The sequence below is a fragment of the Diabrotica virgifera genome, chromosome 2 (genome assembly GCF_917563875.1).
Source record: "Diabrotica virgifera virgifera chromosome 2, PGI_DIABVI_V3a".
NCBI classification, from domain to species: Eukaryota; Metazoa; Arthropoda; class Insecta; order Coleoptera; family Chrysomelidae; genus Diabrotica; species Diabrotica virgifera.
This window is the reverse complement of record NC_065444.1, coordinates 51375070-51393527: the sequence shown is the minus strand read 5'-3', so window position 1 is coordinate 51393527 and position 18458 is coordinate 51375070.

The following is an 18458-nucleotide window of genomic DNA, read 5'->3' as shown; positions in this document are numbered from 1 at the left end:
ACACCTCATTGATGATTGCGGGTTTTCAAATTCGCCTCCTTTTTTACATCTTAGATAATTTATTTTCACTAACTCTTGTATTTTTATAATTCCAACACACTGATGTTAGCTGTTATCATTGCTTGTACCATAAACAACTTTAAATTGAGTGGCTGCGTAACCATCATCATCATCATCATCATCATCATCATCATCATCCAACCTCAAAAGTCCACTGCTGAACATAGGCCCCCTCCCCTCGTTTCCAACCCCATCTATCCTGCGCCGCTCTCATCCAGTTTTTATTTACCTTTCTTAAGTCGTCAGTCCATCTTGTAGGCGGTGACCGACGCTTCTCTTGTCTTCTCTTGGCCTCCATTCCAATAACCTCTTCGTCCATCGCCCATCTGTCATTCTGGCTATGTGTCCTGCTCATCTCCACTTCAACCTGGCTATCCTCTCGATGACGCCAGTCACCTTTGTTCTTCTCCTGATTTCTTCGTTTCTGATTTTGTCTCGCAGAGTTATTCCTAACATTGACCGCTCCATTCTTCTCTGCGTGACTCTTAGTTTGGTAGCCGAGGCTTTTGTTAAGGTGCGTGTTTCTGATCCGTACGTCAAGACTGGGAGGACGCACTGATCAAATACCTTTCCCTTTAGGCATGTGGGCAACTCACTTTTCTCAGTTTTCCAAATGCTGCCCACCCAAGACCTATTCTTCTCTTCAGTTCATGAGTCTGGTTATCCCTGCCAATCGTAATTTCATGTCCCAGGTATTTATGTCTATCTACGAGTTCTATTTCCTTCCCAACTCCCAACAATACTGATGTTCTGGTTGGGTACCAAATTTGTCATTATTTTTGTTTTCGAGATGTTTATATTTAAACCTACATTTTCTATAGCCACAACGAGTTCTTGTACCATCTCTCTTGCCATACCTAGATCCTCAGCTACTATGACTATATCATCGGCGAAGCGTAAGTTGTTTATTGTCATCTATTTTTATTCCCTTTGTCATCCAATCCAAACTCTTAAAAGCATGTTCTAAGACCGTATTAAAAAGTTTAGGTGACATTGGGTCTCCTTGTCTAACCCCCCGTTCTATTTTTATGCGATTACTGTTAGTATGTAATTTGACAGTGGTTGTTGCCTGTAAGTATATTTTGTGTAATAATTTTGTATACCTATAATCTAGCCTGCATTCTTTAAGCGCCGGTAATATTTTGCTAAGCTCAACTGTGTCAAAGGCTTTATGAAAATCGATAAAAACTAGAACTAGAGGTTTATTGTATTCCACTATTTTCTCTATTAGGGTTTTTATACTTTGTAGATGGTCATTTGTTCCGTAACTTTTTCGGAATCCTGCCTGTTCTCTTGGTTGATAAGTCTCTAACTTTCTTTCCATTCTCTTAATTATTATTCGCGTAAATAACATATATAAATGGCTGAGGAGGCTAATCGGTCTGTAATTCTCTAAATTGGCTTTGTCTCCTGCTTTGTGTAATAGAATCATAGTAGCGTTGTTCCAGTCTGTTGGAATATTGGCGTTGTTAAGGCAGGTATTGAAAAGTAGCTTAATTTTTTCAAGTAGTATATTTCCTCCAATTTTTAGTGCTTCTGATACTATTCCATCTTCGCCTGGGGTTCGATTATTTTTCATTTTCTTCAGAGCCTCTTTGATTTCTGATTTTGTTATATCGGGCATTAAATCTGATCCTTGATTTAATACCCCAGTTTTTACTGTAATTGGAGGTTGCGTATTGTCATCTTTTTTTCTTGATTTATATAACTCTGTGTAGAACTCTTCGACTATTGTTAATATTTCATCTCTGTTTGTAGTTTCTTTTCCAGTTCTGTTTCTTAGTTTGTTGATTTCTATTTTTCCTTTTTGTACGCTTTTCTTCAAAACTTTCATGTTCTTATTTTGCTCTATTGCTTGTTTTGTTTTTTCTACATTGTAGTTTCTTATGTCTTTTCTTATTGCCTTTGTGATCGTCTTATTTATTTGATTTAGCGCTTCTTTGCTGGAACTGGTATCTCCTTTCATCTGTCGTCTTAGTTCTATAAGGGTTTTAGTAGGTTGACTTAGTTTTTCATCTTTTTGGGTTGTTGGACAATATTTAGTTTGAGCCTGTTGTATTGTGGTGATTATTTGTTTATTCAATATATTAATGTCTGTTGTTGTTTTATCTTTCAATGTATCATTAATATATATTTCGAACTCCTGGATATTAGTTGGTTTTGCCCATTTCTTTGGGTGTTTCTTATTTATCATTTTGAGTCTTTCCTTTTCGATCGATATCGTTATTTTAGCTCTTACTAACCTGTGATCACTGCTTGTACTGAACTGGTTTAACACATTTACGTCTTTAAATAATTATTTTTTGTTTGTTAAGAAATAGTCGATTTCGTTCCTTGTTTTTTCATCAGGACTTTCCCAGGTCCATCTTCTGTGTTTTTGATTTTTAAAGAAGCTATTCATTTGATAGAGATTGTTTTCCAAAAGAAAAGTTAATAGTTGTTTGCCTCTATCATTTCTGCCTTCGCTTCCAAAATTTCCCAATATTATTTCAGAGGGGTCTTCCTTGGTACCTATTTTGGCGTTGAAATCACCGCATATTATTAAGAAGTGGCCAGGATTTTCCTTGATTGCACAGGATATTTGGTCGTAGAATATTTGGACTTATTCGTCTGAATGGCCTGTAGTAGGTGCGTATACTTTAATGAACTTTAGGATATATCTGGTGCTCATTTTGATGTTTAAGTAGACCACCCTTGTTGATACCAACATTTCATAAAACTTCAAGTTTCATTGACAATCGTTGCCCTGACATCAGACAGATTCGCTTTTGAAGTCTCATCTCTTAGTTGCCTGCCACCTGTTGTAACATAATGATAATGACCTAATGTTACCTTTTGACCCACTTACCACGTGTGGGAGTCATATGTTGCCCTAGGGCCGTAGCCATAGGAATTTTATCCATCCTTTGGATTTTGCGATGTTGGCAACTATATAAGACTTTTAGTTTGTTTTTGAAAGGCTTTGACCTTTGTATTTTTTTGGTTGGCTCACCATGTTCTTGTAAGTATAACCAAACTTTGCTTTTACATTGGTCATTATTTTAACTTTTAACATTTTGCTTAATTAATATGGTTATACTTATTTTAGGTAAGACTGATGATGCTCTTGTTACAGAGCGAAAACGTTTTGTTTCTATGTTTGTAGCCCTATAGGGGCTTTTTAAACTAATATACCTTTTACCAAGCCAAGGTTTTTTATTAAATTTTATTTCTTAAACAATTATATTTCCTTAGTATAATAATATGTAATAATAAAAATTGGTTCATCTTTTAGTTCAATGCAGCTTGCCAAGTTCTAGTTCAAACAATTCTTTCTGTTACATTTTAGTAAATAATGTGTTTTGTTGTATTTTTTACGATGCGTGGAGAGCCTTATCTATTTGAAACATCATCAGTACGCAGAAAAGTTTTACCGTAATCCTCTGAGAAATTTATCGAACGACATTTTCTCAGGGGAGACAAAACAAGCTAAAGTACTCATGGCTAGACTTGAAGTAAGTTAGTCAGTTTTGTATTTTCTCGTATCTAGATTAGAAACAGGCAACTGATTCGGTATTTGCATACCTCTGTGGACTTCCTTGCGTATCTTTCTCTCGTTTTATTCACGACTCGGGTCGCGCATATATTTCGCGCACTTTAAATTTTCTTCGACCAAATAAAAGGGTATCGGATGCAAATTAATTGAAATTGTTCTTAACAGTTGCATACTTTCTCATGGACAAACCCAGGAGCGGACTTAAGTAAAGAACCAAAAATAAATGACAAATTTTGAACAATTTTATACCAAAACGATTAGAGAAAATTTCTCATACAAGACCCAGAGGTTCTAAATTATAAAGCTGATACCCAGTCACTTATTTGATGACTTCCTTAAGCAATATTAAATATTAACAACAAAGGGAAAATACTGGGAGATAGCATAGAGCAGACTTCTTATCAAAAAGTTAAAAAAAAAATGGACACAATACGTATTAAACGAAATCTTAAAGCTTTTCAACTTCTGTATCTGTCTACAAGCTAGGGAATGACTTGGTACTAATATTATTATATACAATTAATAATATTTTTCTACAAATTGTTCATATTTATTCGTTGGTCCTAAAGAAGCTTCCTAAAGAAGTAAACGCTGTAACTCTACCGTTCAATAGATCTGATAAAACAAGAAAATTCTTACGAGATATCTGCTAATCAAAGAAGGAATTAGTTTTTGTAGTTTTTGCAGTGAAGCTTCTTCTATACTGGCATTGTGATAGTGGCACTGAAATAGTGATTCGTGGTTCGCAGTCACAGTAAACAGTTGGATGAAATCATTTACACGACGAGGGGAGTCCGTTATACATAGTGTGACCAACTCCAATTCAGTCCAATTCGGGACAAGGCTGAAAAAAATACCAGAAATCCGGGACTTTTCAATAAAAATCGGGCCATTTTTTTTGTCAGAACTTCAATATTCTTTTATTGATTATTTAACATTTTTATGTTGTCAGTGATATTTTTGATAGGATTAAGGCACAATTGGCTGTAATAATTACATTTTTCTTAGTTTTTTTTAAATCAGGAAATCGTTCTCAAAAAAGGAAAAATCAACTGATGTTGAATTTTCATGTAAATAGGTATTATAACCTTAGGTTAATATAAAAATGTAAGTGTCATACAATTGTGGCTTCTTCTTTTGGTGCCTATCCGTATCCAATATTGGCGATCATTCTGCCTATAATTATTTTATTAACAGATGCTTTAAATAGATTAGTTGTTGTGGTGGAGAACCATTTCTTCTGGTTCTTTAACCATAATATTCTTCTTCTCGCTATACCTCGCTTTCCGAATACTTTCCCTTGAAGGATTATTTTCAATAATCTGTATTTATTTCCGTTTCTCATTATGTGTCTGAGATATTCTAACTATCTCTTTTTAAATGTAAACATCACTTCTCTTTCTTTCCCCATTCTCCTTAGTATGGTCTCGTTGGTTATCTTGTCCGTCTATGATATCCTTAGGATTTGCCTGTATAGCCACATCTCAAAGGCTTCAAGTTTTTGATTGTGGATTAAGCCCATCAAAATGTAATTGTCAAAAATTCCACAAGAAAACAACTTCAGAAAATTTTTGTGTTGATTACTTCTTACTATCATATTTGTCGAACAACTTAATTTGCTTAACAATGAGAAGAAAACCTCTAATTCTTAGAAGAATACATAATGTACTAAAAATTTCAAAATAAAATTATTTTACCAAAACGTTGAAAATTCGGATGGCCCGGAAGCCTTGTCCGGGACGCCGGGACACTACTTCGTAATTCGGGCCATGTCCCGGATTTTTCGGGCTAGTTGGTCACAATAGTTATACAACATGTAAACTTTTTCAATTTTATTAAGATCTATAAGAAATCTATACTAACAATAAAAAATAAATAATAAAATTCCTTTATTCAATTTTAAAAATATTATTTAAATTTTAAGATTAGAGAACACATGGTATGAACCTTACTGTACGAACTGTACTCTTATATACTTACACCATCAGAAAAATAAATAAAATAAATATTTGGCATACTTTTTTAAAAAAGATATACAATAATCACAGTTGAATCTAGAAAACTAATTCAGTGTGTTTTTCTTTCAGGTAAGAGAACTCTTTTCTGTAATATTGGTAAGTTTGTTTAACTGTCTTTTTATTCTTATTTCGTAGCTAGTTCCGGTCTGTTTATAACTACATTGTATGCCACTGTATGTTGCGATCTCTTGTTCCTCTTTTGTTTTTGATAAATTGGATGCTATTTTTCAATTCTGGATTTTGTTGCTCATGATTGCTGCTTCTTCCAAATTATTCAGTGACAAAGCTGACCTTACTGGGATAAAGACGGTAGTCATTTCCAAAGAAAACCAGGCCTATCTCTATCTGATAATGACATTAGGACAACAAAAGATTCCCTAACTAAACTTAAATTCCTTGCGCACCTCGTTATGAAGGTAATCGACTCATGGATGGGTTCTATGGGTTTCTATGTGCTGACCCGGAGTCCTTTAAGGTTATAAAGGATTTGTTGGAAGAAAATACTGAGCGAAAGGTCGTTCGAGCTGAAGAACTCTAAAAATCCATGCGTGTGCTGATGTACCTTCCAGAGACTAAAAATGAGGATCTAAAGGTGCAATTGGCACGAATTGGAAAACAAATCCTGAACTCAGGGCCAATCGTTGGGCGATTCTGGGCTCCAAACCAACAGCTGACGGAGGACAGCAATTTATGTCTCTCGGTTGATAAGGAATCGGAGGTAAAGCTCAAAAGGCTTGAATGGGAGCCTTGTTACCTTCTCCAGCGACATTTTACCGTTGGAAAAGGGTAAAACAGGAAACATTGGGTAAAACAGGAGGCTGAAGGGAAATCTGTGCAAAAACGAATAAACTATAAAGTTGGTATCAAAAAAATTACTTTAGTGGAGACCGCAGGTAGACAAGCGAAGGCGGAAAAGACACCCAAATACGATGTACCGGCGACCACAAATGAATTGCTACCAGTTGGATAGCAGAGATACAGAACACAAATACATGCATATATCTAGAGGGCGCCTATATTAAACAATGTACAAGTCAGATCCGATTGATGATATTCACTTCTTTGAGTGAGAACTGGAAAGTCATCTAGAGAAGTTCCTGGATGGTAAGTCGATTATTTCCAGTAGTTAGCCCTTCCAGGGTTACTTGCTTCCCATAATCTTTTGAAGTATGGAGTTCCATGTGTATTTAATTTCAATTTAAACTTTAAGTTTGTCAGCTTACTGATCTATAAATAGTACTGATGATTTTCTGATAATTCTGTTTATTTGAAATGAAAACTTATATTTTAAAAGTGTATTTGAGGCAGAAACATGGAATCAAATAGTTTTAATTATTAAGCAGTTATATTCAGTTTTCATTATATTAGTTATAAGAGAAAATAGCATCAAATAGTTGGAAAATGATAGAGGAAAGGCTGTAAATATGGGCTGGTCTTGTAATATGGGCTAGGTGGGTTTCACAGCTATTCGTTGAAGATCTCTACATTTTGACTATTTCAAATTGTATTTGACGAAGTTAAACTATCACCGTAGCGATGGCACCACTGTGGTAGATATTTCCCAGTTTATAATAATTGTTTGTCGGTTGGTGCGAGTGTCAAAACTTTTTCGGGTAAGTTGATAAATTCCAGTATTTAAAAATAAACACGAATTTCAAAAAAAAGTCTGTGTCACGTTGAAGCTCTATTATTAGTCTTTGATATATGCTAACGAGTTTTCTTCAAATTGTCTGCTTTTAGACATAACTTCTTTTGTTGTGCAAAGCAAGCGTGTTTACAATATGGGCTATGCCTCTGTTTTCATTATGGGCTAGCGGCCCATATTTAGAACAATGTAGCAATGTAGGCAAAACGAAGTAGGAAAAGGCAAAGAAAAATGAAAAGGAAAAGAAATAAAAAAAGGAAAACGTAAGCAGCTTACCAAAGTCACAAAGAACCAAAAAAAGAAATCGGTTTCTAGTAGCGAGGATGAGGAGGAATATGTGCCTGCAGATGATGAAAGCGATTACAATGAGTTTCCTTCCACACAGCCTCCACAAAACGCAGCTGACGTAACGTGTATGTTTTGCGAAGTACTTTTTTCAGAGGATAATCTTGGTGAAATATGGGTCAAGTGCTTCTGTTCCATTTGTGGGCACATAACGAGTGCGCTGGGGCCGAAAAAGAAGAATATGTGTGTGACTTTTGCAAATAGTTTTAGCCTATGAGTTATTTAATGTATTTTTTGTATTTTAGATATTAAAATATATTTGTCACGCATTTATCTCATTTCACACAAATTTAAGACACATTTTTCGGGGTAGCCCATATTTAGGATCATTATTCAAACGGCGCAAAAGTACAATTTTTCATTATTTATACATTTAAAACAGTTGTATATTTTTTAATCAATTTGCACTTTGGGCAGGTTATAAGTAACTAAATGTAGGTATTCTTGCCTACCTTTGGAAATAAAATAGAATTTTTATTCTTTTTTTACAAAGAAAAATAAAATGGGTAGCCCATATTTGCATCATTTCCTCTACTAAGAAGTTATATGTATTTTGAAATCCATGTTGAATTGTTATTCTAAAACATTGTAAAACAGTGTTATTCTAAAACATTTGCCGCTGGTATCCAGAATAGTCTTTTTAGCTGTTTTTTTTTACAATCTGCAATTAAAGTGTTTTTAACAGAAATAGAAATATATTGTAAACAACTCGATAATTATTTACCTGGTATTTTTAAGTTTTCCTAATTACTAATCGTAATGGAAATTCTAACATAACTGCGAAGTACGGCCCTGAAGTATTCCCTTGATTCACCAATTAAAACAGTATCACCTGTGAGTTAGTGTATTCCTCATGACATTTCGCACTCCAGCAATGTTAATCACTAATCCTGAACGTAAATTAAGATTCTTTTTTTAACATAAATTAAGATTTTTTACGTGACTAGGAAATTCGAATAATGAAATCGAGTTTTAGCTCGCGCGGTCCATACAAAGAATACAATCCATACAAATATGCCTATTATATAATAATTATTGAAAAAGACTGATATCTTTTGTACATACTTATGACAAATTAATGAATGAGTGAATGACAAAATCATTTAAGGCCCATTTATACATATCAGGGCCGTGTCCGTTCCGTGTTAAGACAGGGCCCGGTCAAAAAAAAAACAATATGTACTCTTATGGGTATATTTATACATTGGCGTTTCCCGGACGGGGCCCGTCAGGGCCCGGTCTGAAATTAATCCCAGCCGATATTTTTGCTGTCGGCACTGGCGATGCACGAAAATGACACGGAACGCAGGGACTTGTATAAACACGATTTTATTGTTTTGTGAACGCGACTGCTGGAAAACAGACAAGTAATAGATATTGTGAGGTGAGATCTTCTATCCAAGCCGAAATATTTTCAACTATCTTTTACACAGAGATTTGTAATAACGTTTTCCTCTCTTATTCGGCCCGCTACGCACACTGCCACAACCCGGTTGTATGTAAATATTGCATTAAAAATACCCGGACTCGGCACTTACCCGAAACGGACACGGCCCGGGTATGTATAAATGGGCCTTTAATCTCCTAACAGAGTACTTTCGGTTTATAAAGCCATAAACATTCTTATGCTACAATAAAATAACTCTTAAAAGTAACTCTTGTAGCCCATTTTTTAGGGGCTACAAGAAAAAAGGGTTTTTTTCAGAAAAAAAAATTTGTAATGGTATAAAGGAAATTCTTCCTTGTGGATCTTAAAAGTAACTAAGTTTAAATGTTACAAAGTTTAACGTACGTCAAAGGTTTAAAGTACCCATTAGAAAGGGGGATCCCATTTTTAATTGAAAAAATTCCTTGATCCTAAAAATTTTTATGTAAAATAAAAAAATTTAAAAAACATCTAGAGCAGTAGATATATGTACCTAACAAAAAAACACATACAAGATTTGATTATGGTAAGGTTAAGAACCCACCACAAGTGGAGGCAATTGGCAGTATGAACGGACAGCAGAATGAACAGGATATGCCCTTCTAAATTTTTCTTTTCCAAAGTGACAACTGATATGTGGCATATACAGGAAATTAAAATTTATTTAACTTGTGAAAATTTTGAGAGAAATTTTAATTCAAAAATTGAGAAATGTATCAAAGATTGTCTGAAATTTAGTAACATAAATCTTGGTTTGACATATATAATTAAAAAATGACTGAAGATCCAAAATAATGCTATTGATTTCTAAAACAATATTTAAATTTTTTTTATTTGTAAATAAGAAACTTGGTGGTAGTGAGATCAGTATGATAAGTGGATTAAGTTTATATGAAATGATGGAAAATGTACAAATTTAAAATAAATTTTTGAAACTTTCTTGTTTTAAAAAAGGATAAATTGTCAAAAGATTAATTGTATTATTATCTGTAAATCTCATAATATATTCTCTATGTAACGCATTGCTGTGCTCATAATAACTCTTTTTTCTTCTCTGACCTGATTTACTCATTTTTTACTTCTTTATATGTTGTTTCTGTTTTAAGCCTTAACCATAACCATGTCTTGTATGTTTCGGTTTTTTTCTTTAATAGGTAATTGGTTCTGGTTCATCGGTCATCCATAGTACCCTTAGTAGTTTGATATAGTAGGTAGTTCTCTATGTTAAAAGATTGCTGTGATAACTTTTTTCTTCACCGACTTTCTCCTTTACTCTTTTAGATATTTATTGAATGTTGTTTCTGTTTTTAACCTTAACCATGTTTTGTGTTTTTCGTTCTTTTCTTTAATAATTTGTTCTGTCTAATCGGTCATCCATAGTGGATTTGTTTTTAATCTTACCTTCTATGCCTCTTACTTTCTCAGTAGCTTCATGTAAAGCATCTACTCTTATGTAGCCCCCTTCTTAAATGATTATTCTGATCTAGTTCTCCTGAAGCCACTGGTTTAGCTGATTTTACTCTCTGTTCTTTAAACAAATATCCTTTACTCTGCGCGTACCTCTCCATTTCTTGGCAATACTTTTGTCTTCCTAGATCTCCCCGCAGTAAAGTAATACCCAAAACTTAATTGTGTACATTTGCTGCTATGAGATGCAAAGTGGCCTAACCCACAATAGTATAGTATAGTTGATCCAAAAGATGGCATAACCCAGACATCCAAAGTGAAAGTTATCCTTCAACACCAAATTGTTCTATATGGTCCACACAATGTCCAGAAAAAAGTCACACCATTTTGAGCGTCGGGTTTGGGGGGGAGAGGGGGAGAAATCGGTAAATTCGTAGTTTTTTAAGTTTTTCGCCAATATTTCTAAAACTATGCGGTTTAGCATGAACAACCTTCTATACAAAATTGTTCTACATTAAATTTGAAATAAAAAAAGCCCTATGCATAATCTTTCTAAAATGAATGGTTCCAAAGTTACGGAGGTAGTATAGTATAACTGGTCCAAAAAAAGGCCTAACCCAAACATCCAAAGTAAAAGTTTTCCTCCAACACCAAAATGTTCTATATGGTCCACATATTGTTCAGTAAAAAGTTACACCATTTTGAGCGTCCGGTTTGGGAGGGAGATGGGAGAGAAGACGGTAAATTAGTAGTTTTTTTACGTTTTTCGTCAATATTTCCAAAACTATGATTTACCGTAAACAATGTTATATATAAAAACGTTCTACATGAAATTTAAAACAAAAAATGTTTTTTACATAATTGCTATAATATCAATGGTTCCAGAGTTACGGAGGGTGAAAAGTCGAGGTTTTCGATACTTCTTATATTTTTTGGGCAATATTTATGATATAACTATACCAAAAACCAAAGTGAACCATCCAAAGTGAAAGTTATCCTCCAACACCAAATTGTTCTATATGGTCCACATAATGTTCAGAAAAAAGTCACACCATTTTGAGCGTCGGGTTTGGGGGGGAGAGGGGGGAGAAATCGGTGAATATAAAAAGTATCGAAAACCTCCACTTTTCACCCTCCGTAACTCTAGAACCGTTGATTTTATAACAATTATGTATAAAACCTTTTTTGTTTTAAATTTTATGTAGAACATTCTTGTATAGAACATTCCTTACGCTAAAGCATAGTTTTAGAAATATTGACGAAAAACATAAAAAACTACTAATTTACCGATTTCTCCCTCATCTCCCCCCCAAACCGGACGCTCAAAATGGTGTAACTTTTTACTGAACAATATGTGGACCATATAGAACAATTTGGTGTTGAAGGAAATCTTTTACTTTGGATGTCTGGGTTAGGCGTTTTTTTGGACCAATTATACTATACTACCTCCCTAACTTTGGAACCGTTCATTTTAGAAGGATTATGCATAGAGCCTTTTTTATTTTAAATTTAATGTAGAACAATTTTGTGTAGAAGGTTGTTCATGCTAAACCGCTTAGTTTTAGAAATATTGACGAAAAACTTAAAAAACTACGAATTTGCAGATTTCTCCCCCCTCTCCCCCCCCAAACCCGACGCTCAAAATGGTGTGACTTTTTTCTGAACATTATGTGGACCATATAGAACAATTTGGTGTTGGCGGATAACTTTCACTTTGGATGTCTGGGTTTGGGTCTAACTATACCATACTACAACCCACAATTTTACCAAAACGCTTTTATTACGTTAAGGTTATTCCTTATTGTGGATTGTGGGTTAGGTCACTTTGCATCTTATAACGTCATGCGTCATTTTAAATCTAATGAATTTATGAATACATGAGATTTAGTGCTCAACGTACTATTAGCAAGAAAGATAAGAAAGTCTTATATAAACAAAATCATTTTTCTTAAATAGAAAATATGTGTATCATAATTTGAAATTTCCGCATATTTCATCCCATGAATTCGAAATAATCATGTTTGCGATTCAATAACTCATCCCACCAAACATTCAGTAACAAGGAAAGACTTTAATCCTTTCTGAAACATTCAAAAAGTTGTATCGAGTTCGGGAAATCTGAACCGTCCAAAACGACTTTGGCGTGTACTAAATCTAATTTATTTGACAGAACGGTTATTTATAAATCAGGTTAATGCACATTTACTACAAATAAATATAGTTCAATTTGTGGTGAGACGGCACGTTGCATGCCGAAACTTCAAAATATATTTTATTTTGAAGCACGCACTGCACCGGGTCAGAGCCTCGGGTTGGTTTTCAGGGATATATTAAGCGGAGGAAAATACACTTCGAGGATTTACTAGACAAAACATAAACCCACACTTGAAAATTTCTACTTATAGGGATCGACTAACAACTTCTCTACTTCAATTTTTGCTTCTTTTTGGTTTCTCAGTATAGAACCCTCGCTTTCTCAGTATTCAAGGTGTCCCGAAAAGATTGGTCATAAATTATACCACAGATTCTGGGATCAAAAATAGTTTGATTGAACCTCACTTACCTATAAATATACAAAATAGTGCACACAAAAAAAGTTACAGTCCTTTGAAATTACAAAATGAAAATCGATTTTTTTTTCATATATCGAAAACTCTTAGAGATTTTTTATTGAAAGTGGACATATGGCATTCTTATGCCAGCAGCATCTTAAAAAAAATTAAAGTGAAATTTATGCACCCCATAAAAATTTTATGGGGGTTTTGTGCCCTTCAACCCCCCCCCCCCCAACTTCTGTATACGTTCCAATTAAATTATTATTGTGACACCATTAGTTAAACACAATGTTTTTAAAACTTTTTTGTCTCTTAGTACTTTTTCGATAAGTTTATCGAGATATTTTGAATATTTGTCGAATCCACCACATTTTATACTTATATGGTTAAGCACGATTATAGACCTGTTAATAATCTGAAAATTTATTTATAATTTACATTTTGAGGTATATTTTGAAAAAGAAGCCGCATCTCGATAAAAGGTGACTTATCAAAAAAAAATAAGAGGCAAAAAAGTTTTAAAAACACTGTGTTTAACTAACGGTACCACAATAATAAGGAACAAAATCCCCATAAAATTTTTATGTAAATATATTAAAAAAGAAGCCGCATCTCGATAAAAACTGGCTTATCAAAAAAATAATAAGAGGTAAAAAAGGTTTAAAAACGTTGTGTTTAACTAATAGTACCACAATAATTAATTAATTGGAACGTACACAAAAGTATGGGGGGGTTTAAGGGAACAAAACCCCCATAAAATTTTTATGTGGTGGACAAATTTCACTATAATTTTGTTTTAAGATAAGATGCCATAAGAATGGTACATGTCCATTTTCAATATAAAATCTCTAATAGTTTTCGATATATTGAAAAAAATCGATTTTCATTTTGTAAATTCAAAGGGCTGTAACTTTTTTTATGAGCACATTTGTACTAAGGTAAGTTAGGTTCAGTCGAACTATTTTTGACCCCAGAATTGGCCAGAATGAGTGGCATAATTTATGAGAGAGAGTTTTATGTATGGAAACCCTCAATTATTTCGGAAAGGACGTTTATAAATTTTGGTGTTTAAGGGTTTTGTGAGGCGGCCGATATTGCGGTGGTATTTACATTGTTGTCAAATCTTCCACTTTTCTGGAAATCTAACGAACTTTCTTTTTTCAAATATAACACTCTGTATATTTCTTGCATTTTGAAGTCCTTAAGAAATACTGATTATTTTTCGTATAATGTTCCCTATACCTTAACCTTTAACTATACGCGCTGGCGTACTTTGTACGCCAGATATAAGAATTCTACTGGAAATATATTTAAAAATTTAATTTTTGACCTTGCTTATTTTTCTAACCTATCACTGGAATGTGCTTTACAACTTGGTTTTAGTTTCGTTATAATCGGCGTTCTGGAAAGATCGTAATTTACATTTTATTATTTGTTGTTTCCGGTGGTGGACAATATACCCCAGGATTATATTACTATAAGTCGTAATATAAGTACATATTTTAATTGTTTTTTAGTCATTATGGCAAAAAATATATTTTTCTTTGTAAACAATACTTTTTCTCCTGTAAAAGATCACATTTAAAAAAAAATTTTATTAGTAATTTTATTTACCATGGAATCCAGTTATTCCATGATTCCAGTTATAAATCCCAATTGGCTTACTGAAAAGGAACTCCAAGTATTCACTGATGCCGAATAAGGTTTATAACAAACAACTGAGTGTATTTTTTCAAAAAAAATTAAACAAATCCGCTGTTTTTAAGTGTATTTTCTTGTGGCGTACAAAGTACGCCACGCGTGTAGTTATGTTATAACTTGATGCGCGGGTAGTTAAAGCTTAATGTCATAATTTTGGAGTTATTACTACATTATTTATATTCTCTTCGCCTAAGTTAAAATACATAATACATTTAATAGATGGCTATGACTGTTATTACAATAACAACTTTGACGTTTCAATACAAAAATACAAATTCGATTAGTATTGTTGGTGTTTATTTAAAATCACAATTAATCTTATTTCTGAAAAAGAACGAATTGAGATTTTAATGATACATATTAGGATATGGTGATATGCGTAGATAGACCAGGACTAATCTGTAAAAAAACGTGTATTTTTGGATGTGAGAGGTGGCATTCGGATTTTTGCAGATAAAGTTAGGTGACATCTTCAGTAATAATAATTGACTTATGCTCCTTCTCAAATATGCCTGGAACATTAATAAAAAAATTAAAATATTTAAAAATTTCGAAAAACATCGATTTTTTCTGCTTTCTTTGCTTATTACTTTACAACGGTTCGTTTTGGGACAAAGTCGTACAGAAATAAAATAAAGATAATTAAAATTTGTATGATATACGACTGGTCAAAAATGTCTTTCTATTACCTTTTCTGCAATATAGCAATAAATACAAAATAAGAAGGCAAAATACGCCTGTTGTTATTCAATGTTTCTTAACCACTTTAGTGGCACTTAGAACCTTAGTAATTCGCTTAGAAAATTCTTATAACTTACATAAATGGTTTACCAAATTTCATTAAAATCGACTAAATAGATTTTGCATAATAAATTTGCAATATAAATGTTTTTAAAAAAGTTCAAATTTTTTAAAATCGTTCTTAACAAAAAGTAGACCATTGAGAAGTTGGCTAATTTTTTTACATATAAAGAGGCGCTCTACCTATCTAATACACTTTACAAAATTAAAATCGGATTACTTAAGGGGCCTCAGCAATGTTTTAAAATTATAAACAATTTGTTGGCTTATAAAAAAATAGCTTTGTTTAATAATAAAAAAAATTTATTTTTAGCAATGCAAATAATTGAAACCGGTATAATTTGACTTAAACTTTCAAATGCTGTCAGCAGAATTGCTATTTTATTTTTTAATCAAAAGTTATTCTCGTTCAAAAATTGCAAATTTCGATTTTTTTAATGTTCCACCGCGTTTATCTCGAAAACTATGCATCCTACGAAAAAACTTGTAAGAACATTTTTAGCTTAGAATTACCCAAGAAATACAAAAAATGTTTTATTTTGCGAAAAATCGATGTTATGTAATTATTCAAGTTCTTTGTTTATAACAACCTTATCGTCATCCGGCTCAAGTGTTACCCAAAAAATTCGTGTTCTACAGGTCAAAATACATATGGTATGTATGTAAATACGATGTTATGTAATTCCTCAAGTTCTTTGTTTATAACAACCTTATCGTCATCCGGATCAACTGTTACCCAAAAAATTCGTGTTCTACGGATCAAAATACATAAAAAAACTTGGGTAAATCAATCTAAATAAAGGAGCCGTAGCACCCCCTGCCCCCTCCTGGACACAGCACTAATTTGTTTATAAGCCAAAAATTGTTTATAACTTTAAAACATTGCTGAGGCTGCTTAAATAATCCGATTTCAATTCTGTAAAGTGCATTAGATAGGTGGAGTGCTTCTTTATATGTAAAACAGTTGACAAATCTTTGTATGATCTAGTTTTTGTTGTGCAAAATTTTAAAAAATTTTATTTTTTTTTTAAAAGTTTAGATTGCATAATTATTATGCAAAATCTAGTAAGTCAATTTTAATAAAATTTGGTGGACGGTTTTAGCACATTACAAAAAATTTCTAAGCGAATTAGGAAGGTTCCAAGTGTAACCTATGTGATGGAAAAACATTGAATAAGGACAGGCTTGTTTTGCCCCCTTATTTTATATGTATTGCTATTTTGCAGCAAGGGTGTTAAATTAAGACATTTTTAACCAATCGTATCTGATAGAAAATTTAATTATCTTTGTTTTATTCCTATACGACTTTGTTCCAAAATGAATCGTTTTAAAGTTATAAACAAAGAAAGTAGAAAGAAAACGAAATTTTTTGAAATTTTTAAATATTTTATTTTTTTTATTAATGTTCCGGGCATATTTGAGAAGGAGCATAAGTCAATTATTATTAACGAAGTTATCACCTAATTTTATCCGAAAAAATCCGATTGCCACCTCTTACATCCACCTAAAAACAGATCTTTCCTGTTCTGGTCTAAGAAGTCTATAAGAAACGTGTAATATATTTAATAATTTATATCCTAACGAAAATCTTAAATGCCATCAAAACAAGAAAATTAGAATATCTCGGACATATTTCACGTGGACAGAGATACAACTTACTCAAACTGATTGTGCAGGGAAAAATCTAAGGAGATAAAAGCGTAGTAAGACCTAGAATATCATGACTACGCAACCTGAAAGGGTGGGATGGAAGTACACCAAATAAACTTTTCAGAGCAACCATCTTTAACGTGAGAACAGTTATGAACAGCCGACCTCCGTCCCGGAGATGGCACTTGAAGAAGAAGATACTCACTCTTATTTTATCTATACATTAAGATGAATTGTAATAGGATTTTTATTGTCTCATATTTATTAGTTGTATTAATCCTTAAGCATTAAAAATATAGTCTTTATAATTACTCAAACATCATATAGTATGGTTGACATGGTTCCAAATTAAAAAGAGTTTGATTATATAATACACTATCTTATACAATAGTCTTCTTGTCTACAAAAAACAGCGTATTGTTATTGACACATATTGTCATAAATACTCCATTGTACGTTGTAATAAATAATTAATTTCATATTTCCGCTGGATAATTTAATAATTGCTTCGATTAATATTCATATAAATAACGCAATTTCTTATCTCTGATTATGTTCCTGACTGAAATGAATTATAATTCATTGAGTGTAACAAATTGCAGAAAGGTTATCAGGGTCAGAGTTTATTGAGAATCTACTCTTTTTATTCGAATATTTATTTTAAATTCAATCATGTAGATTGTAGATAGCTGCAAATCATAAAAAAGTTAAATTTTAAATGGAACAGTTCTGGATTTATTTATATGGATAGTGGATCATCTCTGAACCGAACTGAAACATAAGCTGAATTTTTCCTAGACGAATCTCTTTCTCTTCAATCCTGACCCCCCGGAGGGAGTGTAGTGGTCGACGTGATGTCGTGTATTGTCAGTCTCCAAAGATCTCTGTCTCTGGTCATTTCTTTTAACTCATGCATTCATAGGTCTTTTGCATATTCCTATAATCTGATCGATCCATCTTGTTATGGATCTTCCCTCGTGATCTTCGGCCTTCCACCTTTCCTTGTATAATGAGTATATCCATGTTTTCTGTGTTTGCTCTCATAACATGTCCAAAGTATTTTAATTGTTGGAGATGTACTTTACCGGAGAGTCGTTGCCTAACTTTTAGCTCTCTTAAAATTGAATTATTTGTCCTATGGTCGGTCCAAGGAATTCGTAGCATTCGTCTCCGTCTCCAACAGAACATTTCAGTGGTGTCTATCTTTCTTCTTTTCGATTTTATCAGGGTCCAAGATTCACATCCGTAGGTCAGTATTGGGAATATTAAGCACTTGATTAACCTCATGTTTATTTAACGTTCTTGAAATTTGGCA